The sequence below is a fragment of the Poecile atricapillus genome, chromosome 8 (genome assembly GCF_030490865.1).
Source record: "Poecile atricapillus isolate bPoeAtr1 chromosome 8, bPoeAtr1.hap1, whole genome shotgun sequence".
In the NCBI taxonomy this organism is placed as follows: Eukaryota; Metazoa; Chordata; class Aves; order Passeriformes; family Paridae; genus Poecile; species Poecile atricapillus.
In genome coordinates, this window is record NC_081256.1 from 10227255 (window position 1) to 10239060 (window position 11806).

General features: G+C 42.5%; 1 long non-coding RNA gene across 1 annotated transcript in view; it reads left to right on the forward strand.

Moving 5' to 3' along the window:
• LOC131581793 (uncharacterized) overlaps nt 1-4791 on the forward strand; it is a 53648-nt gene extending 48857 nt beyond the window's left edge. Inside the window, exon 3 of the long non-coding RNA XR_009278148.1 lies at nt 4497-4791. This is a non-coding gene — a long non-coding RNA (uncharacterized LOC131581793). The remainder of the gene's footprint in view (nt 1-4496) is intronic.
• Nucleotides 4792-11806: the final 7015 nt, after the last annotated feature.

Genomic DNA, 11806 nt, shown 5'->3' on the forward strand with positions numbered 1-11806 from the left:
AGAGCTGCAAGATTTCTAGTAATAGGAAGAAATACAGTCTCATAGTGCTTTAACCAGTTGGATAGAGGCATATTATAGACAGGCTTTCCAGCTGGAGTGGTATGTATGTATAGAAATTAACTCATGCTGGCCAGTTTAGGTGCTGTTCTAGTATTAATGTGACCCCTTGGGAAGTGCACTTTTACAGACAGTACTGTACTGGAAGAGAAGGGTAGATAGAGGAAAAAAAGTAATTTTAAATTCAATATTGCTATCTTTCCTGAACTAATACCTTATATCACTGAAGATAACTTGCCTTGAAGCTTGAAACCTGGGCAAATATCAATGCTGTTATGTAGTAATATTAAACCAAAAAAGTCATCTCTCTGAAATAAAAAGTCATACCATTCCTATTAAAATGAATGCTAGGGATCCATGTTGTTGGATCTGAGGAAAGCCTAAAAGCCAGCTACAATTTATGTTCTGTTTCCTATTATGAATTCTGTTGACCACAGCTGTGGTGGTGCAGAATTTAGAGCTTTTACATTGATGAGGATTTAGTACATCAGTGCAGAAGGAATCTGCTGGTTGCTTGGGGAGATACAGAGGATATCTGTGTGCTAGACAAAACAGAAGCATGTCATATAAGGTTTGTTGGATTAAATCTTTGCCCTGCTTGATAAGATATTGGCAGCTTTGATACTTTTTCCTGTCCATGGCAGGGAGGTTGGAACAAGATGATTTTTAAGGTCCCTTCCAACCCAAATCATTTTATATTTCTATGATTCAGCGATTTCCTGGCTAGAAAATTATAAAAGTTTGCCTCTCCTTTGCACCTTCATGCCTTGCCCTTGTGTTTCTAGTGAGCTCAGCCAAGAAGCCCACTTGCAAAACTGTTGGAAATCCAGACATATTCACATCTGGAGCTGTCCAAGGACATTCTAGTTTGAGCTTGCCTTTCCCTAGATTCTCATGTATGAAAAAGCTGCAGTTTATTTCTCCCCTACATATTTGCAGGAACGGCTGCTGCTAATCTTCCAAATAAAATTAAATTAGAGCAAGTATGCACATTTTGATTTGCCTCAACATCAGCATGACAAGACAGCTCCCTAAAGGAAACAAGAAGGTTTTTTTGTTTTGTTTCTTAAGATGAAACAGGGGAACAAAGGAGTGCAATGCAGGGATCTGTAAAGGAAGAAGCCCACACTGCCAGAAGGAAGGAAGAAAACGCAGTGCTCCAAGAAGAAACACAATTGTGCTTGATGAACTGTGCATTAAACATGACTGTCTTCAAGCAGAATCAGAAACCATGTGTGATATTTGAATTTCAGTAGAGTACTCTTCCATTGTTTACCTGTGTTTTGTTTTTCCTCTCAAACCCTTCTCTCTCATCTGAAGAGTTTGGGATTTATTTTAAGAAATCTAGCAATGAGTTCCCATTCCTGTTGTTATTGAGCACCTCAGATTTATGGGAAACTACATAGGAGCATTGTGTTCCTTCACTTCTTGTGGATAATTAACTGCCTCAACTATGTTTGGACTCCTTTTACACTGCAGAATTATTTACAGGAATGATTGATGATCATGTATTTTCAAAGAAAGTTTAATAATAATGTACATCCACTGGTAGCAACTAAATTCTTTATTTCCCAGCTGGGTTTATTCCAGTGGAGCAAATTTTGCTGTCCAAAGTGGGATATTGTGGTGAGCATGCAGCTTACAATCAGCCCTCCATGAAGGGGCTGTTCAATACCCAATGTATTTTCTGAGAACCCCATCCTAGAGCTTATCAAAGCCTTGTGCAGGTCTGTCCTGTGTCTCAGAGGAAGGGAAATTCATGGGAATTCATTCTTCCCTCTCACTGAGCAAGCTCTTAATCTTGGGAAATCTTTGCAAGAATTTATGATAACTTGAAATGGTCCCACTTTGGGTGATTTGGTGAGATATTTTATATCTCAAAATAGGTTGAGCACTTCCTTTCCCCTGAAACAGTGTCTAAGCTTTAGCTGGAGATGAGATAATAATTAAGGTTATCTTTCCCACTCCAGCAATCAAAGCAGCTTTTCAAGCCCTTTTTTAAAGTACCATCTATAAAGCTCTTAAAAACTCATAAACACATCAAAGAGTTAAAAATAATTACAGTGTTTCCCTACTGCTTTCCCCTCCAGTGCTTTGACTTGCATCCTCTAGTCTCTTGAATCTCTGCTCACAAGCCCTTCCCACAAATGTCGCTTGCACTCTGTTAAAAACACAATCTACTGCTTTACCAACATATCCTCACACCTTGCTGTTTATTAGCTCATCTTCATTACAATATCTTTAACTGGAATTTGCAGCTAATCTTTGAGGCTTCCCAGTGGAATCAACAAGTTTCTCCTATCAAAATAAATTGTTTCCCAAAAGCTTCCTTCCCTTGCCGGGAATTAAATGCCACCAAAAGTGAAAATGATTTATTAATTAATTCCATTGCCATTTTGTTTCTAGTTTTTTTCCAAGGTGATCTCTGTTGCTTAATTTACAGAAGCAAATGGCAAGCAGGATGGACCTATTGTTTATTCTCTGGGTGTGTAAATCTCCAGCTGGGAGAAATGAGCAGATGTGTGGCTTCTGAGAAGCTCATGTTGCCTTAGGCCACACCTGATTTTCAGCATAGGCCTGGGCCGGGGGTTAGAAACTGGGAAGAATGGAGAAGTCATTCCAGATGAATAACTCTTTTAACTTCTCTCTATTTACCTAACCACTGTGCAAAAGCCAGGCAAATCTACTTTATTATCCTCTCTTGAGAGAGATGCAAAGAATAAAGATGGGTGTCAGGTTGTGAAGAATAAAAACAGTGACTTGGAGCAATCCAGCAGCGTTTACCCACTCTGAACTGCAGAGATAAGAACAAAGGTGATAAAGAAACCTAAATCCCACATCAACAGTGCAATATTAGAAAGGTGATTAAGATTAGGGACCTAAGGGAATGTAGGTTGTAATAATGAAAGTGGAGTAGCTGAGTTTTAGGAGAAGAGGCAGGTGGGACTGACCTGTGCAGCACTGATGAAGCAGAGGGGCACAGACTGATCCCATGGGTGCTGGGATGCTGAGCAGGTGCCTCACTGGAGCTGGGGCACAGGCTTGCCTGGCATCACCAGTGTGCCTGCTGGGTGACAGGGCAGCTCCACGATGAGCAATGGCAGCAAAAGGGTGCTGCTTTGGAGACAAGCAAGCTTGGATTTAAATTCTGGCTCTTGGTTTGTCTTTTCCTCTAAATTCCAGCACACATCTTCAGAAATTTTTGTATTTAATGAACCTGTGCATATTCCAGTGCCGATTGCTGTTCTTCAGCTTCTTGGATCCTATATACAACCATGCACGTGCTGTACCCTGGTCTGTTCTATTTATAACTGAATACTGCTGCTTTGTACTTCAGTGCTCATATATGGAGCCAACTACAATTAACTAATTCATTAATTAACCAGAGAATTTTTACATCTGGTAACATGCTTTAGTTTTGCTGTTCAAGGAAGGAGCAGTGGAAAACTGCTCAGATTTTTAAGAAGGCTGGAGTAAAAGTGTTCTGAAAATCTACTTTGCAGCATTTACTATGCCCTTGAAGGATGAATTGAGGCCAGTTGGCAGGCTTTCTTCAACAGAGATGACAAAACAGATAACATTTTATAAGCTCCCACTCGGTATTTCTGTTTCTTGTGACTATTCTTAGAAAGCAGAGTTTTTATGGGTGCTAATTATACCATTAAAATGCTAACTATTTGTGATTTGGCTAAGAAAGTTGCTGTAACAACACTCATAACACTTCTTTGGATCCCAGTGATGTGCTGGTGGGTGGGTGTGACCCACAGGGAGTGAACACTTGCAGTCTATCTAAATTAAGGAGAACAAATTAAAGCAAAGACGATGCAAGAATGTTCTCCCTCCCCTGACTGGCCAGGCTTGAGTAAATTCTCAAGACCAAGAGAACATTCCCTGAATGCCCAGTCATGTCCTGCCATGGAAAGGTTAGAGGTCTCTTGTGCCACAGAGCATGTGTACATGTTAGGGCCACAGCTCGAATGGAAATACCAGGGTTTGTGCTTTCCTCTGTTTTGGAAGAAATTATGCAAGCAAATTTCTTGTTCTTTGCACCACCTCTAAACTCTGGTGCAAAATAACTTCCCAGCATAATCAGAAAGGTAGGGTGTGCTTCCAGTTCTCAGGATTGTCTCAAATAAGGCATGATATTTTGTGTTTCTAACCTAAATGTTGACTCAATTAGAGTCAACTTGTAGTTGCCTACTCTTCAGTCTCTGACTTACACTTGGCTGTTAAAAACCACAGATCTTCCTGCAGACCTGTCAAGTAAAATGGCTCATGAAACAACACCAGATAAACAACTTAATATGGGCTTATGAGCCTATTTTGATAGACTTATGAGTGAAGCCTGGATTTACAGCCCTGTTTGTCATACAGACATCCCCTTCAGATCTGGTTTATCCATTTCTTATGTAGTTCTCTTGTTGTTACTGTGCCTGCAGATGGTATCCCTTGTTGGAGGAGATGGAAACACACATGCACAAATGCTATGTAGTCATGTAAAGAGGCTGTTCAAAATAAAGCTGTCACCTTCACAAGCCTGGAAGATGATTTGGATTGAGACAAACACAGAAGCCTGTGAGCTCCATCTTTCAAAACAAAGAGAAATACCTGCAAGGTCTGAGGAGCAAAGAGCCTGAAGGTAAGCCCATCACTGACCACAGAGAGGCCACAAGGCCCCAGCAAGGGGGCAGGGGACAGCCTGGGAATGGCAGTATCTGTATCTATGGAGAGTGTTTGCCTTTTCTTCTTGAAACAGTCTTGAAATGATGACGTATGAAAAATTACAATTGTTTCTATTAAACATGTGCACATAATGGTTACGTGTACTTAATGACCTGGTGTCTCTTCCCATGTCATGCCTAGAGCAAACAGCAGCTCACAGTGGCTGGAGAGGGGTGGAGGACAAGTATGCAGTCATTTGCTGTGCCAAACTGGGAGTCAGGCTGTTCTGTGTGTGTCTGCTGGAACAGCAGCCAGCTTAACTTCCCAGCCCTGGCTTTACATCCAGCCTTCCTTGTGGTTCCTGCTGCACTTGCAGCTGCTGCAATGGCACACGGTGTCTTGCACCAGGCACAGGAGAAAGCATCTGCTGGGAGAGAACCATCGAGAAAAAACAGCATTCTGAAACTCTGTGTTGTTAAAAACTGCTCAGCTGTTATCTAGAAAGGTGCAAAGGGACCTTGTCCTTTAGGATGAAAAGCACGAGGCAACACAAGGCACAAGGACAGCCTGGAGAGAAGAAATATTGTCTTTCATTGACGTTTCTGGGTGAGTCATTCCCCGTCGGTCTGACTCAGCACCGAGAGCTGCCACACTCCCCAGAACATCCCCCAGCTCACAGCAGCCAAGAGGAAGAGCCCGTGCTGGGTCTGCAGGGCACCCTGATGGCTCAGTGTGGTGTCCTGGCCAAGCAGCTGTGCCAGGGAGCGTGGGGCAATGCCTCTGACCCTCACCTCCTGCTGCAGCCCAGCGCCTGGCAAAGTCTTGCTGACATCTGGCTGGAGCCTGGGTTTTCCAGAATTTACTTGAAAAGCTTAACAGCAAAATGCCCAAATGAGACAGGAAGACTTTTCTGTGATGTATAAACGTGTTGCTGTTCATTCCAAGTGCTGATCTAGATCTTTCCCATTTGCTGGGAGAGGCTGTCTGCATTGTGCTGCAAACTTCTGCCCATCTCCCGAGCAGCAGGAGTGGCTCCAGCTCTTCGGCTCTGCTGTTGCCATGGCTTTGCCCCAGTGTAAATGAGATCACAAACTGGCTACCTGCCACTGTATATGGGTTTTTGTGAGAACTGAATTATGCTTGTCATTGTTTGCTTGGGTGTTTTTTCCCCAGCAAGGCTAAGAGTAGCACTGCTCAGAAAATCCTCACCTTGAGAAAGATGTGGTGTTGATGTTTCCTTTAAGAGGGAAAACTAAAGGAGCTAAAATAAATTAGAGAACCAAACAGTCCCTAAATTTGGGCACTGTGTCTCAGGGTGTGTTTTCAGAGGTTTTGTCCTCAGTGACATGTCTAATAACTTCTGTTAGCACTTGAGTAAACAGAGGGCTGGGAAGCACAAGGTCCAAGATCAGCTCTCCAGATCTGCCATCAGTAATTCAGGATAGATGGGGGCAAATGGCTGAATGTTTTGATGCTGATGTTTCCCTTTAAACAAAATCCCAAAAAAACCCAACAAACAAACAAACAAAAAAAAAAACCAAAAAACCCAACAAAAAACAACAAAAACAACAACACCAAAACCAACCCAACCAACAATGGTATGTAATTATACTATTTTGGCTCTTTAGATGGTATTGATGAGGCCCTGGTATGGCTCTGCAATAGCCCTCAAGCAAGAATATTTTGGGTAAAAATCTGTCTGATTCTTAAAATGCTAAGGGCATGAGTGGAGACAGGTGAAGTAGGTGTAGGCACATTTGCAGGAGACATATTTGATGTGCAAAGAAATTTTTCCTTTCCCTTATCCACCTGGCTTACGTGGCTAGGAATATTTTTCTAAACAGGATTTTTCCATTTGTTTTGTATAGCACTTATATACTGAATGCAGTACACATCATATGTACACAACATTCAGATCTTGTATGCTATGAACTAAATTATTGGACTGTCTGAACAAAAACTACTCCTTTTAAAATGTTGCAATGTCTTCTGAAAAAGTTAAAATTCAAACATATTCTTAAGTGTTGCACCTCTAGAGTTCTTTATGTGAGGACGTGTCTTCCTGTAAGAGAGTTATTTTTTATTTTCACTATCCTTTTATGGAGGTTTAAATTATCTTGAGTTATTCAATAAAACCCACAAAATGGCTTTTTACGCAATTACTCAGAGAGAGTGTTCCATTATGTGACAGTCACACAGCCACATAATATCCCTTTCATCATAACTTTCTGTTGCTTTTTCCCACTAAGTGTCTGAGAAAGTGAGACAAGTTCAAAATATTCCAGTGCTCGTGCTGGCCTGGGTGCTGCTGATGCAAAGGGAGAAAGTCTGGGTATTTCTGCGTGGTCCAGGGAGGCCTATTTATTAGGATAAATAATATGAATGAGCCTCACTGCCCTAACCAGGATTCTCTGACCAGACCTGTTTTCATAACTCAGAGCATCTGATTTCCTTTCTACCCTGAACACTGACTTTCTGATGAGTGGTTTTCCAGCATTCTCATATGAAAAAGGTGATGATGGTGATGATGCCAAGCATTTGAGACAGACTTAAGTCTAAGGACTTGGTGGATTTTGAGGAACACTTACAGGTGTGAGTTTGAGGGACTCAGGTTTGGAGTTTAGACCTTATGGGTCCTGTAATTCTTGGATCAGACTCTTTGGTCTCTCTCTGCCTCAGTTTCCAGCCTACAAAAGGAAGAAATTTCTTCGTTGCAATAGGATGCTGTGAGCATAAATGTTAAAATTCCTGAAGAACTCAAATACCATGGTAATGGAGGCTCTATAACAAGGATGGGCACAGAGCATGAAAGCTTTTTACATGGTTCAGTTTAGGTTTTGGAATCTAATGAGATATGAGTCCTTGAGTTGAATCCAAGTCCATTATGGTAAAAATCAGAATTTTCACTGATTCGTTGAGAATCAGCCTGGTTGAAAATTTTGCAGATGTTTCTATGATTAGAGCTTCCTAGACATGAGAAGACTCTTCCTGTGTGACCCTGTGCATGGTGCACCAGCACCGGGAGGATTTCAGAGCTGGTCTCCTCATCCTGGATTCCAGCAAGATGTTCCAACTTATGTACCTGCTGTGCCTGGGCAATAAGGGCTCAGAGATTTATTAAGTCTTGAAAAGCCCACAGAAAGGAAAAAGAGTGTTGAATATGTATCTACCCCAAAAAACCCTGGTATTTTAAGATACATCAAAGTTTTCTTCATGGAAAATGATGGTTTTACTTTCTATGTTCACAGGCTGAACTCTTTTCAGGCTAAGATCCATTAAAGGGTTTGTTGTGCTGATCTGGCTGAATGAATAGTTTCATGATAAACTGTCAAACATGGCAAGAAAATGTGAAAAGCTGAAGATGCAGGTCCCCCAGCAGGGCTCTTTGAAGTCAGACTCAGTTTTGAAGTCCTTTTAGGTTTTGCTCCCACCTTCCAGGAAGCCTCCTGGCTGGTGAGGAAGATTTTCTCTGCCAGAGCTGCTGGTTAAGGCCTGGCAGGTGGGTGAGGAGGGGATCTGCTCTTCCTTAGCTACATTCATGATGTTTGCTTTCTGGTTCCTCTCTGCTACTCAGGTTTCCCCTGGAATCCCAGTTAAATTGTTCATTTGGTACTCGGGCTGTGGAGAAAGTGTGAACCACATGCCTGGAAGCTGTGGGTTGCTGTGAATTTTTCTTGCACTACTAATGGAAATTCAGTGCTTGAACCCAGTTGTGAATGCTAATTTGGTTTCATAATTTTGGCAGAAAATAATGTGTTAAGAGAACCAAGGTCATCTTGCCTCGTGATTAAAAAGTGTGTGAGGTCTGAAGAGGCAGTGGGGGATCTCTCCTGTCTTGCATGGTGACTTTCAGCCATCTGCTTGTGAGAGTTTGTCCTCTGCAGTGCTGCAACAGGGCAAGATGAATGGGAATGGAGAAAAACTCACCTTGTTCCCCTTCCCTGTGAAGATACAGCTCCTTACAGCTGCATACCAGAGCAGAAATGCCACTGCTCATACCCTGGATGCCTGTAAACTCAGAGAGCCTAATAGTGATGGAGAAGAAAAAAACAACATAAAAGGAAAAGTTAGAACTCTAGAAGGGAAAATAATTTTCTCTTGAAAATTTACATGCAAAACAGGATTTATTCCTTATTTGAACCAAAAATAAGAGGAACAAAATTGTAATGTGTTTTTCTTTTATCAGAATAGAAAATATTTCCAAATACACTTACAAAGAATTACACTTTTATTTATTTATTTATGTTTCTTGGAAGAAAAAGAAAGCAAAATGTTTTTGGGAGGCTGTGATCAGAATAAATCACTAAGGGTAGGCTTTATGCTGGATCACACTTCCAGGTTTTATCATTCTGTAGATAAGCCAGGTGTTGGGAGTTTTCCTGCCTGCAGAAAATGAAGCTCGCTGCTGTCTGTGCCCTGTGCTGCCTTTGCCTGGTTCCCTGACTGGCACATGTGGCTCTGCAGAGCTCCTTTCCTCTCCAGAAACAAAGATCTGCTCACAGAGAGACCCAGAGGGTAAGCCAGGCTTGAAGGCAGCTCCACTTTCTTGAATTACTTGCACCTGAATGGAGCTACCTGAGCATGTGCCAGTTCCTGGGACACTACAATAATAATAATTCCTGGGAATTAGGCGCTGCCCAGCCTTGGCACCTTACCCTTATTGTTTTATGCCTGTTTCTTAGGAACAATGTTCACTTTTGACTTTGTGTTAAGAGTGTTCTAAGTCTTGAATCTTTCTTTCTTTGATAGTGAGGGATATGTTATAGTTAGCCTTCAGCAAGTTTGATTTTTTTCCATTAATTTTTTATGTGTTATTACTCATAGCAGTGTGTAAGAATACTTGCATGTGTAAGGAAAGCCATTTGGTTCCTTTACTTAATTCAGTAGGCATTCATCTAACAATTAAGATTTTTGTTTCTATAGCTGAGAAACAGACTTCATAAATAGCAGCCTTTGATATAATCAAGTTTTCATATGTCTTCAAACATATCAAATAAATCATATAAGTCAAGCCTCTTGCTCCTCAGTGGGCTGTTGAATGAAAGTGCTAAATCTAAGCCCTCTCAGGGCCAGAGTTTTGGTCAGAGGCATAAATAAAAGCTTCCTTATCTAAGAGCAAAAATGTTTGTCACTGGATAAAAGCTAGAAAATATTAAAATGTGAAAAAAAACCCCTAGCAAACAAAAACAGAAAAATGTTTCCTGTATCTGTCATGAGAATTCTGCAGATTCTGCAACCCATCAAGATAAAAGTACTTTCTCCCACTGCATAGGACAAGCAGGACAAATTGGTTGCCTCTTCCCTACAAGCCAGGCTTGTGAATTCAGGTCAGCTGCCTGCAGTTAATTGTGTCCTGTGCTGACAGGTGAGCATGGGAAAGGGGTTTGGAGGTGCAGACCTCCTGGGCTCTCCCCAGAGATGATTGTCCCACAGGCAGCAGAGCAGATAATGAAAAACCTGGCAGGGAGGGTTGGAAGTGAGGGCAGTGCAGGTTTACCAGTGAGTCATGGTGTAGTGCTGGGAGCAGCAGGGTGCTTGTGTGGTGTGTTTGTGACAGGGTGAGTCAGAGCATGGAAGGATAAAGGTACAGGTTTCTGAGACTGGAAGTGGTGGTTAGTGCCTGCTTCAATAGTTGAGACATGTCCTTGTGCTGGCCCTCCAGAGAGGAGGCAGCTGAGGAAGCTTTGGTTAGGACACTTGTCCTCCAAGGTGGCTGGACACAAGCAGACTCCACAACAGAAGTGGTACCACTGGCTTTAGCTTGACCCTGGACCTGGGCTAGATGTTTCCCTTTGGTGAGATGTTTCCACTTCAGACTTGCTTTGCAGCACAGGGAGAGCTGCCTTGCTGCTATCTGCAGAGCCAAAGTCAGCTACTTCCCTGAAAGTAGTGGAAAATTCAGAGCAACATGCATACTGCTTTATCTGCCTGCCAAAATAAAGCTATTGGGAGCAGAAAGGAACAAGTCTGGAGTAAGGATGATACAGAAGCAATAACATTGCTGTCTGATCCTTCACCACTTCTTTTACAGCCTGGATGCTGATTGATTAGGAATTTGAAGTGCCAGCTTTTCTTGCCTGCATTTCTCTTTGCCATCTCTCCTGTGGTGGTACAGGACTGAGGTGTTGCCCTTTGTCTCATGCAGCTCCTGATATTCTCTTTACAGCATGCCTCCCATCAGAGAGGCAAATACTGATTTTTCTAGCCGGTAAAAGAAATCGCACTCAAGTCAAGATACAGCAGAAATGTGTGGCAGGAAAAACTCTGGAACATCTCAGGTACCAGTACTCCCCAAAGATTCACTGGAGACCATTGTCTGCTGGCCAGTGAGGGTCACAAATGATTGTGCAGGATGCGATTGTGCTCAGGATTTTCTTTCTTCACGGAGTTCTCAGGGCTGTTTTCAGTGCCCTGAGCCATTTTACTTGTTCCACTTCAGTAGAGTGACTGCTGAGCCAATATTGAGATGCTCCAGCCCTCATCCCCTCCCCACTTTCCTCTAGGTTCCTCTTGTCACCCCCTGTACCTGTGGCCACAAAACATCAGTCATCATCCTTGTCATCCCAGTGCTCAGTGGGTGCAGACTGTTTCCCTTGAGTGAGCTGGGTTCATAAACCAGGCCAAGGGAACTTAATCAAAAGGAGATTTTGAAGTGGTCTCAAACAGTTTCCCAGTGCAGCCATTTGTCTCCTGACACACATCCTGTTTCTGCTGGAAAGGAAAGCTGGGAAGACAGAGCCTGAGGTGGCACACAGAGGGTCCGGGGCTGCCTCATGAATGTCTCTGGCTGGAGCTGCTGCTGCTCCATCCTCCTGTTGCTAAGGAAGGTTTCTATGGCAAGAGCCGACCAAGAAAGTGAGAATTAGAGAGAGTTAACGTTCAAAATAGATGATCTTGGTGTTAGAAGCAGCTGGCTTCTACAGGGGAAATAATCTGCTGGAAAGGAAGAGTGGACGTCTCAGATGCTGTGCAGAGTAGGAGCTGCAGCTGGTGTGTTTGTCAGTTCCTCTCATTTTAATGTTGGTGGTTTGTGGTAAATGCAAACTGTTAAATGAAATGTTGGTTGTGAGATATTCTCATTACAGGA